This window comes from Taudactylus pleione, unplaced genomic scaffold, assembly GCF_031769625.1.
Source record: "Taudactylus pleione unplaced genomic scaffold, aTauple2 ptg000518l, whole genome shotgun sequence".
NCBI lineage: Eukaryota > Metazoa > Chordata > Amphibia > Anura > Myobatrachidae > Taudactylus > Taudactylus pleione.
The window spans coordinates 9,136,998-9,154,807 of NW_028284920.1; positions in this window are offsets into that span (position 1 = coordinate 9,136,998).

Here is a 17,810-nt window from a genome sequence, read left to right on the forward strand (position 1 = left end):
GAGGGTTAGTATTGTTAGTGCTCCCATCTATTTATAGAACCTGCACATACTTTCCAGCACGTAAATGACAATATTTTTTGTAAAATGTGAACAAATACCTTTTTTTCTGCATTAGAGATGTAAACAAGTACTGCACACAGTCTACACTCTCTCCAACAACATGCTTAGGGGGCATGCACACAGGAGTGTGAACTATGTTGTGGTCTGGTACAATCCCAATTTATAATAATATATGTAACATGCTGCATGCTCTGGACAGGCTTTGCATTCTTTCGTCATTTAGCAATCTCTATGTCAATAAAGGAATATGAAACATCTAAACCACAAATAACTGAGTGGGTAGGGAAAAGGTAGACCATTTACATAATTAAAACAAAAATAGCTTAGTCTTCTGAGTCATTCTGCAAATAAAACAGGTAACATTATGTTTATCCTACTAATATGTTTCAGCCCTTGGCAGAGCTGCATTGTGTTCATCATATAGCTGAACTTAAGTAACAAGGGGCCTATTCATTATTAACATAGGATGGCTCCACGTAAATTATTTATTATGATATTTATACACCCATCAGCCTTAACATTAAACCACCTGCCTAATATTGTGTAGGTCACAGTCGTGCTGCCAAACCAGCTCTGACCCTTCGAAGCATGGGGTCCACAAAACCTCTGAAGGTGCCCTGTGGTATCTGGTACTAAGATATTAGCAGCAGATCCAAGTTCTGTAAGGTGTGACGTGGGGCCTCCATGGTCCGGACTTGTTTCTCCAGCACATCCCACAGATATACAATCGGATTGAGATCTGGGGAATTTTGAGGCCAAATCAACACCTTGAACTCTTTGTCATGTTCCTTAAACCATTCCTGAACAATTTTTGCAGGTCGCATTATCCTGCTGAAAGAGTCCACTGCCATCAGGGAATACTGCTGCCATGAAGGGGTGTAGTTATTCTACAACAATGTTTAGGTAGGCGGTACATGTCAAAGTAACATCCACATGACTGGTAGTCATGTGGACATTGCCCAGAGCATCATACTGCCTCCGCCAGATTGCCTTCTTCCCATAGTGCATCATGGTGCCATCTCTTCCCCAGGTAAATGACGCACACGCACCCGGCCGTCCACACAATGTAAAAGAAAACGTGGTTCATCAGACCAGGCCACCTTCTTCCATTGCCCCATGGTCCAGTTCTGATGCTCACGCGCCCATTGTAGGCGCTTTCATCAGTGGACGGGTCAGCATGGGCACTCTGCGACTCCGTATGCAGCAAGCTGCACTTACGTGTATTAGCGCTCAAAACACATTAAAGGCTACACAAAAGGAAACAATGTATATTTATCAGCTAGCCTGTCTAGTGGACATAAAAATACTGTTACATTGTATTTTAATATTATAGAATTAGAATGGATATTGAATATTGCAGCCAGAAGTAATGAACACTAGCAAGTGTCGCTGTTTCTAACACCTCATGCCCAATGGCTAGAATATACTATATAATAAGCTAGGGAATCATACAAAATAACATTATGACAACATGATTACAAATTAGTTTATTAGCTGGTGCACAATAGATTTAGCGAAAAGAGGTTCACACAACAAATGGCTTGGTGACCAGTAGATTGAGACTATTCTGTAGACCAGTGGTTCTCAAACTCGGTCCTCAGGACCCCACACAGTTCATGTTTTCCAGGTCACCCAGCAGGTGCACAGGTGTAGTCATAACTCACTGACACATTTTAAAAGATTCACAGGTGGAGCTAATTATTTCACTTGCGATTCTGTGAGGAGACCTGGAAAACATGCACTGTTTGGGATCCTGAGGACCAAGTTTGAGAACCTGTACTGTAGACTATGAATTAAAATCAGTAGAGGAGATAGGATAGACAGAAACAATGTTAATAATTGAAAAAAGGCAAAGTCTCTTCCAAAGCTAATCTTTTTACTATCTTTATAAGTTGCTTACTAAATATGTATATGTATATACGGACTTGCTTCATAAAATAAACTGGCCCATCAGGAACATTGTACACTAAGCAGAAAGGACCTATACTTTAATAATGATATTATTAAATAAATACACAATATGAGCAAATCATTTCTGTTTTGAAGAATTGTCTCTGCATTCATTGTGGCTTGTACAGAGAAAGGCCGTATTCAATTCCAGGCGAAAACCCGTTATCGGCGATAATTTACGTAATTTTCGCCTAGTGTAATTATGCCCATATTCAATTACAAAGACTTTTCGGTGCGAAAAGTCTTTGTAAAAAAACGGGGATAAGTTTTCTACAACCGTTTAGCTGGCGAAAAAAAGTGCAGAATTGGGGTTGAGGGATGCAGACTTAAAAAAAATATGCTGCACCCCTGGGAATGCCCCCTAAAAACAATGTGTCAAAAAAAAGTTTTAAAAAAAAATCTGAACACCCTAAAAAATGAACTTGAATTTTGGAGTTAAAAAACAAAAAATGGGGGACCAAATCCCAAAGTAGCAAAATAGTTTCTATAGGGGTTTCAAAGTATGCGGCAGGTGTTTTCTTCATTGCTGGTAGTAGCGGCAGGTGCATTTTTGAAGAATTTTTTTAAATCATTTTAGGGACTTAAAAATATGCTTGCACCGATTTTCATGTACCCCAAATTTGATGGGCATAGTTATTTTCCTCCCAAAAAATCCTAAATGCTATTCTTCATCACTTCTTCACAGGCGCTATTTAAAAACCCGACTTCCCTTCAGCAGGAAAAAATGGGGGTACCCATAGTGATCCCTCATTTCTGGACATCTTTAGGTGGGGCCAAGGACGATTTCCCAAAAATCTAAAAGTTTTTTCGCCGCTTCAAGTTTCGCCGGGTCCCGTTGTCGCGTCCATAGGAATTGAATACGGGGATAATCGGGCACGCGCGCGATACTTTTCCACCTGGAAAACGGGCGAAAAGTACAGCAGGCGAAAAGTCTTGGAGTTTTTCACCTCAAATTTAATACAGGCCTTAGTAGCAAATTCGGCACAAATTGAAAGAAAAATAACAAATTCCCACATAAGTACAGAGCTGTACACGTCTTCACACCTCCACATCGGCGACATACAGTATGCTCCAAATTTACATTATCATCATCACCCATGTCTACTTGCACCTGCCCAGTAGCAGGTGCGAAGGATATGCCTCCTAACAGATGTATATACTACATATAGACCTACTTGCAGGTCTGCATGAGCCGCATTAGCACGTCCTTACTGAACTGAGAGAACTCCCTTTCCCAATCCCCGTGCCCCCCTCATCAACCTTATGGTATGTACATAAAGTTTTGAGGTCTGCATAGTCATATAGACATGAGTACCATTACTCTCATACACAGGACAAAATCGTGCAAGATACACTATGCAACTGGCAAGGTACTTGCGCTGTCACACAGCCTTATTACACACTGCACACCAGGGGCGTTTCTAGAGAGGAGGAGGCCCGTGTGTAGTCTCTAACATGGGCCCCCTGCTCCCTGGCTGGCGGCCGGAAGCGCACTGAGCTGTGCACGGCCAGCGCCGGAGTTATAGACTCTGGGCACAAAGCCTATAGAGTATGCGCAGGTCACTGGGAAAATGGCCATGGTAGCCACTTTCCCTGTACTGTACATGCGCAAACGATGGGAAAATGGCCGCGGCTGCGATTTTCCAGTCGTCTTTACAGCGCCAGCTCCCCGCGCTGACGTGGGACTCCAGAAAGGTAAGTAATACTATGGGTGCAGGGTGTGCGGTGCTGGGTCCCTCTGGACCCAGGGGCCCGTGTGCCCCGCTCACCCTGCACCCATTATAGATAGGCCCCTGCTGCACACAGAGGCACACATTTACAGCACAGATGTGATTCAGGGGGATGTAGTAAGTATGCAGGCGGACGGGATGCCGGCTATTGAAATCCTGACACTAGTCTAGATCCCGACGCTCGAATCTCAGCAGTCGCCAGCCTGATCGAAGGTCCCCGGTGTCTTAGGTGTTAGCCATGGGGGGGAAGGGTTAGGTTTAGGCACCACGAGGGGGTTAGGGTGCAAGAATGGAAAGTTAGTGTTAGATGGAGGATAGGGGAGGGTTAGTATACTTACCCGACCCCTGTCGGGATACCAAACATCAGGAATACTGCTATCAGCATTTTGACAGCAGGCATCCTGACTGCTGGTATTTCATACCCAACCCGTCTGAGGCTGGCGCATAGTAAGGGGTGCAGTGGTACAAATTGGTAAAAAATAAATACATTTAATGAGTGACATTATGTCATACACTGTAAACCCTGGCGCCCTAGATGACTACCAAGGTTCCCCTAATGGTAGCTTTGTCCTGATAGGTCCATCTTCTGTTGACATCTTCACAGTCAGTCATTTGAGTCTATAATCTATACACTTTAAGCAGGTATTCCAAGTGTTTCACTCCTGCATGTACCTGAATCGGGTTGGGTATGTCAAAATCCGCCATCCCATCTGCCGACATACTAACTACATCCCCCTCTGACATGCAGGATGTCACAGCCCAGAGGAGACTATGCCACCCTATTCCCGCACCAGACAAGAAAAGTAGTACGCGCTGGAGCAGCGCATTAGAAAAAGGCACCTATTACCTATTGTTACCTACCTATAACCGATTTGTGTTTACTCAGAATTATTAATCCACTGACTGCATTGTTTAAACACAATTCTGCCCAATTACTAAATCAAATCACTTCATTCCAAAAGTTTCTTTCCAGGTAGCAGATCCTCTCTGTCTTCACTGTCCCGAAACAGCCCTCCCTTTGGGGTATGGAAACGCTTTATTTTGACTTATAGATGTAATTACTTCCAGTCAAGGTGCTCCTAAAAAAATAACAGGTTTGGTGAAACATGACTTAAAATAAATACTTTTTCCCCTTCCAGCAGTGCAGGTTCAGACAGGGTACACTATCAAATGATACAATCTTTTAATTAAGTTTTGGCCGCAGGGTTAGATTATTAACCCTTTTCCACCCAGAAGGATTTTTTTCTGGTTCCAGCCTAAAATCTTCTCTGCAACTGGCAGGATTCAAGGCAATGGCCTGAACTCCTGCACTCCATAGAAATATTTTTGGTCAATGTCTATTGTGTAAAAGCATTCTTGGAAAGCACCCCTGGGGCCCAGCAATATGCATCCTTGGAAACATGACTAAAAATGGAGACATTGCTCAAGTCAAAGCCATCTCAGTTTTCCCTCCAGTTCATTAGAGAACATTAATTATCAGTATGGCATTTGTATGTTCTCCGCGTGTGTGCATTGGTTTCCTCCGGGTGCTCCAGTTTCTACCCATATTCCAAAAATATACTGATCCATTAATTGACTTCTGTCCATATTAACCCTTGTATATGTGTGCCTGTGTGTCAGGGAATTTAGATTGTGTGATCCATTTCCAATATTCTCTGGGCGGAATTCAATTGTATTCGCGGCCCGCATCTCCCGTCTAAAGTGACAGGAGATCGCGGGCCGCTATGCAATTGTTCAAGATTTTCGTGCTGATCGCGCCCATAGAGGTCAGGTTTAGCCGCGTAAAGCAGCTAAACCTGACCAAAGTGCTGGGCGCGATCGCGAAAAGTGATGTTTGGGCGCCCAAACATGTCACTTTTCGCACATTTCAGCTCTCATCCCCCAGGGGCTGCGAGCTGAAATGTAGCGCTGGCAGCTCATCGTGCCCGACAGGAGCAAGAATTGAATAGCTCCGTCGGGCGCGATAGGGGCTAGAAAGAATTGAATTCCGCCCTCTGTGTCATACCTAGGTGTTGTATAACATTGCTAAAAGTTTTAATTATAACCTCTTACTTATGTAAGACTTAACACATAGGAGTTTCTTTATAATTCTTTAACCATCACTTGTAATCTCGCACGAGTGTGATGCCGTGGGGCGGTTCTGCTGGGTTGGCCTGGGGGGTCCCGTGCCGTGTGTTTGTTCCATAGGAGTGTTAGGGACCTGCATGATAGAGGTCACCTGGACGCAGTGGGCAGGTCCATAATTATGGCCATTATTATGCTAAGAACCTCTTTGATGCAATATAGCAGTATTATTATTAGGTTTAGCATGGTTAGAGTGTACACTTGCATTTTTTTCTCTTTTTCTGCTTGCAGCACTACTAGTCTCAGCAGGTAGCACCTCACATTGTGCTTAGGGTGTGCAATCTAGGGTCCCTCCCCCTATGTAAAAACATATAGGTCTAGCTATGAGTGAGCACTTTTATATACATACATGTAGCAAATTATATAAGAAGGTATAAGGATATACACTGGCTATAATAAGTGTTCACCCCTTTGGTATTTTACATATTAGTGTAACATCAGTCAATTATAATGTTCATTCCCTGTCACATGTAACCTACACACTGTTATGTGATATCTGCCATCTTGTGATATTGGCTAGAATCCTTAGAAGCTGGACATCACCCATTGCTGGCGGGAGACGCCTGAGGTGGAAATATATGACAGACTTCTTCCCCACAGCATGGTGTTGCTCACTGTTAGATATTCTGTGATCCACTACAATTCCCCAGTGTTTCTCCAGCAAGGAGCTGCTTAGTGTAACACAATATGGTGGGTCATTTACATTTTTTTTTTCAGCTCACATTTTAAATTAGTATATGTTTAATTTATTTTGCCTCAAAGCAGCTCAGCAAGCCATGTGTACTTTCTATAAAGAGACATCAAGCACCTATTAAAACACCTTATTCACTTCATTAAATCATTTATAAATCAGCTCATTGAAATAGAACCAGGACAGAAGCCGATAGTAATTCCAATGACTTAAGTGAATAGCATATTCCATTAACAACACCTCTCTGTACCCTGTCCCAAAGACAATTCCAATCCAAGTACACGTGGTCGCCTACAGGGAATGTTCCTTAATTTATACAGTAACCTGTTATAGCAAATGGTGGTTTGCACTGGTAAGAATTTACTCCATTCCTTGTATAAAGTAACATTATATATATATATATACATAGGAAACACGGACGGCACTCCTAGAGACTCAATAAAAAATCCACAACGAAGCAACTGTGCTGAAGGTCAACGTTTCAGTGTAATGACACTTTTATCAAGACATACAGAGAACAAACGACATAACATACCTTAAATACTAGTCACCGAGTGTAACAACATCGTGCAGCACAGTCCCAGCGGGAGTCCCATTACGTCATATGCGCGCCGACGTCATCGTCATCCCTAGGGGGCGTGTCCGCATCAACAAGTGCAACCATCACCATAGCAAGATAAACACAATTCGATGATGCCCAATACATCCAATTTGTCCGGCAGGGAGAGGCGGGCACTACAGGATCTTAGTGGCTATAGAGATATAGTCATCCGCCCTGCAGACAAGGGGGGCGCGATCGTTGTACAAAACACACTGGACTATAAACAAGAAATATATAATCAATTGTCAGATCCTGCGGTGATCCTACTCTAGCATTCAAAAAAGAACTTGACGACATTCTCAATACAGCATTATCCAATAACGTGATCTCAAAGAAAATATATGATGCTCTAATACAGGATTGGCCTAAGATTCCGATCCTATACACGATCCCTAAATTGCACAAGAATGCTACCACTCCTCCAGGAAGGCCTATCATCGCTGCAAGGGATTCCTTATACTACATAGTATCCCAGTACCTTGACTTTCTGCTACAACCAGTCGTACAAGCCCAAGCCACCATACTTCAAGACCACTTCTTTCATTTTAAATTTACAACGGTTATCCCCTCTGCCCTCCAAACAATTAATGTGTGTAGTTGATGCTGTAAGCCTCTACACTTGCATACCTCATCTACGAGGACTGGAGGCTATCAAACGCATTCTTATCAACAATCCAGCCTATACAGGTCCTGACATTTCGTTTTTTTTAACACTTCTGGAACTCACATTATCTAGGAATTATTTTTTATTTGATAATAAGTTTTTTGTGCAGAAATCTGGTTGTGCGATGGGATCCTGTGTGGCTCCCAGCTTCGCCAATTTGTTCATGTGCGAGGTTGAGAGGGACCTATTCTTTTCTGGTTCAGCCACACAGGATCTCATCGCAGCGTACTTTCATTATATAGATGACAGCAGTGGCAACAGGATTTCCAGAGGGGGGGTTTCCAAATGCTTAATTTTAGAGCGAGTGTGGCCTGTCAATGAAGAGGGCAGAATTAGTACTTTAATAAGCGTCATACAAAGTGTATTGTGTGTAATAATCCCAGCACATACAGGACCAGTGATCACAGTAAGCCATTAGATGTGGCAGTAGGGACATCCTGCCTGAGCTGAATGTATTTATTTTAGATGTGAGCACCATTCCAGAGCATTGGAGCAAGTCCGGGAGCCTGGAGGAGCAGCAGAAGAACCTAGCACTGCCCTGGACATAAAGTATATGTACATATTGGGCTCTATAGCAGTACATCTCTAACAGTGCATGTTTTCCAGATCTCCTAGTTGGTGCACAGGTGATTTATTACTGGCTGATACATGTTAAAAGATCCACAGGTGGTGCTAATTATTTCATTTGTGATACTGAGAAGAACATGCAGCAATAGTAACATTCTATTATATTACTATTTCTATTGTGGTCATAGTGTGGGCTGGGGAGGGGGGTTTCCAGGCAGACGGAAACCCCCCCTGCGTTTGCCTATGGACATTTTTATTCTTTGGACTGGTTCGGCTGAGACTTTCATCAACATAATGTCGGAGATCAATACGTGCGATGCAGCTGTTAAATTTACATTTGAGCACAGCTATACGTCCATCAACTTCTTGGATGTGGCTATCACTATTGGAGATGGTCTACAGATTAATACCTCTATTTTCTTTAAAGCCACGGATAGAAATACCTTTTTACGGGCAGAGAGTTTCCATCCACCAGCCCTTAAGAAAGGCCTACCATATTCCCAGTTTTTACGGATCATACGTATCTGCAATGATCCTCAAGATGTGATTCTTCAAATTGATAAGATGTCTCTGAAATTTCTGGCTAGGGGATATAATCCAAGGGCCTTAAAGGAGGCTAAACTTAAAGCGTTAAGAGTATCCAGAATGGCAGCTTTGAATTCAACTGTAAGAACTGTTGATCAAAATAAAATGATTTGGGTACAAGATTTTTCACCGAGCTCTGGGGCCATAATGTGCAAGGCCAGACAGATGTGGCCTCTGGTCACCGATGACCCTTCATTGGACATGATGAAAAACTCTAGAATTGTATCTGCCTTCAAAAGGGGACGCAACATTAAGGACTATGTGGTACATAATGATGTCTCACAGCACGGTATTAGTATGCCTGCACATTTCCTGACTAGGAAGCCAGGTAATTATAGATGCACGGGCTGCATTACCTGTAGCCATTTGGAAACGGGCAATGTATTTCTACACATTCTCTGGTAAGAAGTTCTACATACGTCATGCAGTCACCTGCGCTAGTCGTTATGTAGTATACTACATCAGGTGCCTGTGTGGGCTCCTCTATGTAGGTAAAACTACCCGTCAATTAAAGGAGCGTATGGCTCTCCATCGCTCCAGCATTAGAGCAGCTCTGGAAGGTAGACCCATGGACCAACCGGTCGCTAAACATTTTAGGGATTTCAAACATGGGCTGGCAACGCTTCGCTGCAAGATTATTGACTGGATTCCACACATAATAGAGGTGGTGACAGGGGACGTACCCTTTTACAACATGAGTCCAGGTGGATACACGTGTTGCAGACCTTGAGACCATTAGGTCTCAATGAAATTGTCTGATCATCTGGGGACTATACTGTTATTTTTTTGGGACACTTTTTGTCCTTTGACTGCAATTGAATTTTCCTTCTTTGCATATATATGTCCTGCGTCTCTTTGTTTATGCTTTCTCTGGTTGCTATGGTGATGGTTGCACTTGTTGATGCGGACACGCCCCCTAGGGATGACGATGACGTCGGCGCCGCATGTGACGTCATGGGACTCCTGCTGGGACTGTGCCGCACGATGTTGTTACACTGGATGACTAGTATTTAAGGTATGTTATGTCGTTTGTTCTCTGTATGTCTTGATAAAAGTGTCATTACATTGAAACGTTGACCTTCAGCACAGTTGCTTCGTTGTGGATTTTTTATTGAGTCTCTAGGAGTGCCGTCCGTGTTTCCTATGATATATTCTCTCTGTTTGGAAAGGCACCGAAGCATCACGTTTATTGTCTGAGTGCCGGGTTCATGTTGGTTTCTATATAACATACAAATATATTGGATATAAATCCATCTATTATAAACATGTGTGAAACATGTTAGGCCGTATCCTTGGCTGTCCTCTGTAACTTACAGTATGTGGTCACTGAGTACTCACTCACTAGAGAATTACTACTCTGTGAAGGAGAGCCATCCACCTGAGATTGCAGTTTATCCTGTTTGGAGAATTCTTGTATATCAGTGGTTCCCAAACTTTCTCAGTTCGAGGCACCCTTAGGGTCTCCATAATTTTTTCAAGGCACCCCTAAGCCAAAATAATCACAGAGCAGTCCTGTTTTTTAAGTACTTGGGTAACAATAACATAATAAGTATTTAAAAAAGAAAGAGAAAAAGAAAGGTTAAAACTATGCTACAGTATTCTTACCCACTGTCCCCTCCTACTCTCTCCTATTGTCCCCTCGGTCTCTCTCCTATTGCCCTCTCTGTCTCTCTCCTATTGCCCTCTCTGTCTCTCTCACATTGCTTCCTCCATCTCTCTCTTTGACCCCTCCATGTCTCTCCCTTTGGCCCCTCCATGTCCCCCCTTACTTACTTTTAGCTGTGATCGCCCGCACCATTCTGCAGCATGGCTCCTCAGATCAGACACTTCCACACCCCGGTGACAGCACCGCAGCACCCCATGGAGCCACTGCGCACAGTTTGGGAATTACTGTACTATACCCACTGTTACTTTTCTGACACTGGTATGTGCTTGATTTGCAGAGGATGACATATCATTTTTATTACGCCTTTCACACAGGGATTACACTTATTTTGCCTTTCTTCATTAGGAGATGTGATGGCATTATTGGACAACTCATATTGATAGTCTAGCCCAGTGGTTCCCAAACTTTTTCGAATCACAGTACCCTAGAGTATTAGCATTTTTTCTATGGCACCCTTGGGCCAAAAGTTTCTTATTGAGAAATTCAGCAAAATGTAAATAAAGTAAATTGTACTTATATGTTACCCTTAGGTCCAGTTATGCTGTGAGTGACAGGGCTGCGCTTGTTTTTGCCCACATATTTTTTGATTGTTAGTCATTAGCACTAGTTTTGCCTATCACACTGACTAAAAATCATTTTATTTGGTACTGGACCACCAAGCTCCCCTGGGGCACCCCAGGGTGCCACGGCCCCCAGTGTGGGAACCACTGTAAGAAGATAAGTGTGGGGTGAGATAGGTATGAGGAGATCTGGAAAACATGTACTGTTAGACGTCCATGAGGACTGGAGATGGGAAAAACTGCCTTATACTACATAGCAGCGCATGCATGACTCATCATGATGTAGATTTGGACCCAGCCTACAGTACAGCTTGGCTTCAGAATAGTTCCCAAAGCACAATGAAAACTTCTATGCGCTTTAGCAGAATTTTAGGGGCACTTGTACAAATTGAGGCTCATGGTGAATTCAAAGCTGCATATGTGCATTGTATTCTATTGTATGTTCAAAAGCAGCTTCTCCATCACCTTTCATAGGAACTTCTATTACATTAAGGGAGAGATGCATCAAGCCAATCAGCTTCTAGCTATAATTTTCTAGAATATACTAGATAAATATTAGCTAGAAACCGATTGCTTGCTTATGGTAAGCTTCTCCACTTGGCCTCTTAAGAAAGTACATATAAACCACCATATTTCAGAGAAAAGTAGGTTCCTGAAGGACACCATTCATAATAGCAAGAGTGATGTTAGTGAGAAAGATTCACAGAACGTGAGGGTAAAGGATTAACAAGAACAGTGTCAGCATGGCAGACAATCATGCTTGTAACCAGGCTTGGCAATTACCACTTTGGTGCCTCTAAGAGCTTACAACTCCCCTTCATTGGTGCTGCACTGCCCACGCTTCTAACATTTTGTTGGGGGGATGGGGCGCTGCATACTCTCCTCTTGGGAGTCATTACCAACATGGAGGAGCAGCGTCCGGCAGCTCCACAGTCATGCTGCTGGATGCTGCCTGCAAATGTCAGTTGGTGACACAGAGTTAGGGGTAGTGCCGTACCAATAACGGGGGTCCACACTGCACACCCTGCACCCATGTTCTTACCTCGATGTAGTCCCGCACCAGCGCTGCACAAAACACCGGGAAAATGGCACCGCAGACATGTTCCTGGCGATCAGCGCATGTGCAGCAGGAAAATCACTGGGGAAATGCTCGCTGTGCCATGTTCCTGGAGACCTGCCCATGCCAAGTAGACTCTGGCATAGCACCAGAGTCTACTCGATTGTGCCGCCATCTAGAGAGGAAGGGGTTCGGATCGAGACTGCACGTGGGCCTTCTCCACTTGATAAGCCCTTGGTTGGGGGGCAATAGTGAGAACAGACACTAAGGAGTAAGAAGGGGTAAATCGTGTCTGGGCGAGATGCCATTCACGTGTGTGTGTGTTTCCCCTGTTTTTCAAACATGGAGATTTGCTAAAGGCAAACATGGGTGTAAATTCATGATTTTCAAAACATGGGTAGACACCAGGGCCAGATTAACAATGGGGCGGATGGAGCTACAGCTCCAGGCCTCCAAATAAAAATAGGCCCATCATCATGACAGCATGATGTTGACTGACCATCTGCTGTCCACATGGTCAGCCATAAATCATAAGTAGTAAAATTGTATTTCTAGTTACCTCACAAAATAGAATTTTTATTCTTTTACATATTTACGGAGACATTGGTGTTGAGATTATAGCGGGTGTATATGCCCATGTGGCTCTGGCCACACAACACAGCACTGGTCACACCTCATCTGCTTTTCAAAATAGGCCCTTAATCATTTTCAGCTCCAGGCCCATGTGGCCCTCAATCCGGCCCTGGTAGACACACAAATAGAAGTACATAAACCATCGTCCAAACTTGCAAGTACTTTCCACAGACAGGAATAGAACACAGGTATTTACCAAGAATCGTGATTGCAAACACGGGCAGTGCGGGGAGAGTCTCTGGGGGCAGCGTGGCATCTCTTGGAAGTGCTGGGCATGCCATCAGAGTGATAAAACCAGGGATGTTCCGCGAAGCCATACCCAATTGGCGCACTGGGTGTCACCGACCCAACAATCTAGCTTGTGATTATTGAAGTGTGATTTGATCACCAACTTAACATTACGGTACATTATACATTTTCGTTTAAAACCATATAGCCACAAGTATCCCCAAAAATTATAGATAGGCAAATGATGCATAATTGATTTTGCTGTTAAACTCCTCCTACGTTTCAGATAATCCCTGTCCCTTTTATGTAGATGCACAAGGTTGAGCAGGAATTTAAATGTGGCAGCACTCCCCAATTTATAGCTATTGGGCTCTACCTAGTTACGTCATTTTTTAAATCATTATTTTCATAATGCCCCTAAATCTGCTTTTCCTGTGAGTAAAATAAATGTAGTCAATGCCAAAGGGTTACTTTGTTCTGAATTTGTTAGGAATGCAAAGAAAACTTTTTTTTTAATGTTATTATATATAGTTATACTCAGCATAGTAAGTAATATAGTGGCTGATACTCTGCAATCGCGCAGAGAAATATTGTTTCCTGGTGCAGTATAAAGTAAAGGCCCCCATACATCAGCAATTGATTGCAGCAATCGTGCAATTTGCAATCGATTGTGTATGAAAATCTGTCCCTTTTTCAATCGATTGTGGCAATTCTGCAATCTGCAATCGATTGAAAAAGGGAAAGATTTTTATACACAATCGATGGCAAATTGCACGATTGCTGATGTATGGGGGTCTTAATCCTGTAAAATAGGTCTAAAAAAATGTGTCTATTCGACTGATCACTCTGGTGGTACCGTTTTTTAGTCACAACAATTTTACGGTTCTCTGAGTATTTCTGATGATTTTTAAATAGGATTCAAGGAAACTCTTCCACACACGTGCAGGCCTTAGGTAAGAGCACACCTGGTTCTTTTTAGAGGTTCCAGAAAAGAGAAGAAAAAAAAAATGAGAGTCATTAACTGAGTAAGGTGTGCTGGGCCTGAAAACGCTCCAGGCCAAATCTCTACGTTTACATAGCCCTTGCTTAAAAAAAAAAATTTCAGGCAGTGTATTTTTTTGGCCAAGACAGGAATGTATGCCCTAGGTGCCAGAGAGAGAGATTTCACTTCCCCGCCCTGCCTGCCTCCGAGCCTGATCCTGTCAGTTTTCCTACTTGTCTTTCTTTGGCTGTAATTATTTTCCTTGAAGGAAAGTTCTACATGTTGTGTTCAACAGGTCTGGGCAGAGACGGTGAACTTGCTCGCACAGGGCTGGATATTTGCCAAGAGAGACAGAACGAAGGCAGTGGTGATCCTGCGAATCTAAAAGAAAACACGTATTGAGGGAAGAGAATAAACATTAAGTCATATATCCGATGAAGCTGTTCTGCCTTGACAGGGAAAATCATTTTAATATAGTTCTTGTGTTGACAAATGTGCGATACTGAGACAACAACTCAAATTGCATTATATGTTTCTTTTAAAGTATTATGAAGCGTGAAACTGAAATCAAGGGCATTTTTAAGCTTACCTATTACCTACATTCAATGGAGGGAGACATTTTATAAGCGGCACCATTATACATGGGAACACAGTCTTTCCATTCACTAGGAACTAAGGCGATTATAGAGAATGTGGCACCTTGTTTCTCTGGGAAGTATATAATTCATACTTGCCTACTTTCCTGGAATGTCCAGTAAATCTTGAATATTGTGGAGTCCCCACAGACTCCTGGCACAGACCTCCTGGCTGCACCCTGAGCACTTCCTAGTGAAATGGGTGGGATGACACCATTCTTTGCAAGTTGAGATGGTCCCATCCTCCCTGTGTGATACTGCAATATGTGGCATTGTGCAGTAACGGGCTGGACCCCCAATTTATTGCCTCTTACAGGCCAGCTGCATCTCCTCTCCAGCAACACTCAAAGGTGAAATAAAGAAGTGTTGTGTTCCTATGGAATTGATGGGGTGAAAGATTGTTCAGATCACAAAATGGCTGTCTTCACCATGAATACTCTAAGTTACAAGTAAGCTTTAAATGGCAAAGCCCTTGTGACTGATTATTTAATTTCCCTCACAATTACATTTGCAGGTAACAAGTCTGCCTTTAAAGCTGTGTTACAGTGCTGTGACTGTGAGGCAGGAGGACTAATCAGAAGCCACAATCATGGAAATTCAGCCTTGTGCTACTCAGGCCCTCACTCTGCAGCCATTTTACAGTCACAAACGCAGATGTTCTGCCACTTAGGTGGTAATGTAGCTTTAGAAACGTAAGTAGTAGCTAAGTTTTATAAGGCCTAAACTTGACAAGTATTCATAATCAGCAGCTCAAAACAATCATATAGAGTCACCTACGTTCAGCCTGACAGAACAATCAGACACTTTTTCTAGTGTGTTGGAAATTATTTTTTTTTTCTGATTAGGGCTAATCCACATGCCCAAGGCTGTATTAGTGTAGGCATGTCCTTTACGGGTAGTTAGAAAGTGGTGACTGACATCTACTATTTATGGGCCCATTTATCCATGAGCGCTTTTGCAATGCAATCAGGGCATGCCAGTAACGCCCATGATCGCATTGCAAAAAGAGATACTATTGGACGGATGTATCATTTGGGACATGCAGGGACACGGGCTCCGAAAGGAGCCCGTCCCTGCGATGTCTCCGGAGAGCTGCCGGCTAGTGCATGGAGTGGTGCGCATGCGCAGTCCCGTGAACTGCACATGTTGTTCCATCACAGCCGGGGAGGGTTCCGGCGGATCCCTCCGCCGGCTAATAGTTTGCGGTGTAGCCCATAGGCTACAGTGGCTAACGTCATCTTCAGATGCCATTAGCTGCGGGGGCCAATATCTGGAATGCATTGCATTTTTGATATTGCTAATTTGGCACCATCGATCCCCCAGAGAAACCTATTGGGGATGTGGCTGCCAGCTGTGGTCCCTCCTTAAAACATACAGGGGATACTTAGTATTTGAGGTAAACCCCCGAAAATGGGTGTTTTGGGGGATTTTACCTCAAATAGACTTTGATAAATGGGCGCCTTGGTAAGATGAAAACCCCATTCCCCACAGACCCCTTGTGCTAGAGAACCCAGAAGAGGGCCTAACATGTTACACCACTAGCCCTACAAGTGCTCACTCACCCAGCTGACACTCACCTTCCTGCACTCTCTTGGCTTCTGAATGTGCCACCTATTACTACAGTTGGTCTCAGGGCTTGGCCTCTCTCAGTTTGGTATTTGTTTGCTGCTAGCATTTAACAACACTTTACAGCTTTACTGTCTCTTCCAAACCTTTGACCAGGCAGACATATATTTTATATAAATACACTACTTATAGAATTGCTGCTGCACAGAAACATACAGGACCTTTAAATATAATGGGGTCTATGTACTAAGCCTTGGAGAGAGATAAAATGCAAAGAGATAAAGTACCAACCAATCAGCTCTTAGCTGTCATTTTTCAAACAGAGCCTGTAACATGACAGTTATGAGCTGATTGGTTGGTACTTTATCTCTCCAAGGCTTAGTACATCTCCACAATTATGTATTTCAGTACTATTTATATGTAATATATAACTTTTACTAAAGGCCTGACACAGTGGCATAGGCCCAAAAAAAACGACAAGCACCAAGCAGCTGGAGCTATCCAGTTTTGTCCAACTTGGTCACACTAGGGTCAAGCTCCAAATCTGCCCTCTAGGAGAAGACTTTAACTGGTCTCTCAAGTTGTCAACTTTATTGGAGCCAGTGAAATCTCAGTCTAATACGCACTGGGCAGAACTGGGGACAAGCAAATGATTGGGCTGTATCTCCTGTTTTCTATATTCAGCACCGGGCTGAAGGGAGGATCATATGAGTTCACAATTTTTTGTATCAAGTTGTCAGAAATGTATCCAATCTCTATAAAACACATTCTTAGAGGGAATTCAATTAGTCGCGGGTTTACCTAACAGCTAACTGATTAGTCTCAGGAGCTACAGGAACCCCGCACGCTAATTACCAGAGGCAGGATTTCTCCTTGCAGTCTCAGGAGCTACAGAAACCCTGCACGCTAATAACCAGAGGCAGGATTTCTCCTTGTAGTCTCAGGAGCTACAGGAACCCCGCATGCTAATTACCAGAGGCAGGATTTCTCCTTGCAGTCTCAGGAGCTACAGGAACCCTGCACGCTAATTACCAGAGGCAGGATTTCTCCTGACAGTCTCAGGAGCTACAGGAACCCTGCACACTAATAAACAGAGGCAGGATTTCTCCTGCTAGTCTCAGGAGCAACAGGAACCCCGCACGCTAATTACCAGAGGCAGGATTTCTCCTGCCAGTCTCAGGAGCTGAGGGAACCCCGCACGCTAATGACCAGAGGCAGGATTTCTCCTTGCAGTCTCAGGAGCTGAGGGAACCCCGCACGCTAATGACCAGAGGCAGGATTTCTCCTTGCAGTCTCAGGAGCTGAGGGAACCCCACACACTAATAACCAGAGGCAGGATTTCTCCTTGCAGTCTCAGGAGCTGCAGGAACCCTGCACGCTAATAACCAGAGGCAGGATTTCTCCTTGCAATCTCAGGAGCTGAGGGAACCCCGCACACTAATGACCAGAGGCAGGATTTCTCCTTGCAGTCTCAGGAGCTGAGGGAACCCTGCACGCTAATGACCAGAGGC